Below are 1320 nucleotides of genomic sequence, written 5' to 3'. Positions count from 1 at the left end.
ACTTGACTCCACAGTTTTTCCTATAAAATTCATTATATGCAGCTGAAATAATCCAGTTATTCACGTTCCATCAAAAAAGATAAAAAAAATTAAATCTTAATCCTTTCTTCTTAGTCCCTTAACTTTTCAGCAGTGCAGTTCCACACCTTCCCTCACACTAATGAAACTTGTCAGATAATTTCATCAGCCCATTTAAGTCACTAGTTCAGCAGAAAACGATCCAGTTTTTGATGGGTTTATATCCTGCCAAATTACTAAAATAAATTGACTGACTGAGGCTAAACAGTTGAGTCTGTACCACTCCCACTTTTAGGAAAAGCATGCTGATAGATGCTTTCACCTCTCCCTCCAAAGTGCATATTTCTCTGACATATTTCTTCTGGGCTTGGTGGGGAAGGGTTCATACCTCAGAAAGTGCTTGATGCTGAATCAGGGCTGGCAATGAGAGGAGATGGCCTGACATTTTTTTCAGTTACATAGTGCAGTTACATAGTGCTTGTATGTATTGGTCTTCTTACGTGCCTATTCACCCCCATCACCTGAGCAGCTCACACCTCCAATTGATCAAACATCATCAGAGCATATATCTCCCTGTCTTCTGTGTCCTTCTTTTCATTTTGTACTTCTATTTTTTGTGAGCTTTGTGAAACACTTGTCTATCCCCCACTATGGTGTATGAACAGAGATGTATTTGTTCAAGAGACATCTCTGTTCTCTACTTTGCCCTGCTTTCTCACATGTGTAAGTTGTTTGATTCAATTTCAGTTTCTTTCCTAACTCATCACTACCACACCAACCTCTTCTCATTTTCTTTTCCAAACCAGTTTAAGGTACAAAACTTCCTCACCCTTAAAAAACCCCCAGAACAGATGGCTAACTAGCACTCATTTGTTTGGCAAAGCTCTTCATAAATTCTGAAGAACTTTCTTCACAATTTCAAAGAAATCTATTCTTAAGACTCCCTTATTTTTCTCCCGTCATTGTGTGAGTCATAAGGCAGAAGTATCAAGGTACCAGCAGTTGCTCAAACTGATCAGGACTAGAACTGAATTTGGAAAAGGGCAACTTCAGAAAGATTATATATAGACACCTTCTTAAAAAGAAACTATATGAGGAATCTAAGAGTTATTCTTTGCAGGCAGGCTAGAGACAAGCTACTCAAAGACACCACTTTATAGGCACATCATCTTTGAAAGAAGGCTGTGGAAGGGCAAAAAGCCAATAAAAAGCAGGGTAAGGAAGTTTTTAGTGGCAGAAAGACATCTTTCAAACAGAAAAAGCCACATTCAAATGAGGAATGAAGGAAAGACTATAAACCAT

Source organism: Empidonax traillii, unplaced genomic scaffold (genome assembly GCF_003031625.1).
Source record: "Empidonax traillii isolate 1590-97213 ecotype Southwest subspecies unplaced genomic scaffold, ASM303162v1 scaffold45:size3623477, whole genome shotgun sequence".
In the NCBI taxonomy this organism is placed as follows: Eukaryota; Metazoa; Chordata; class Aves; order Passeriformes; family Tyrannidae; genus Empidonax; species Empidonax traillii.
Note: the sequence above shows the minus strand (reverse complement) of the source record.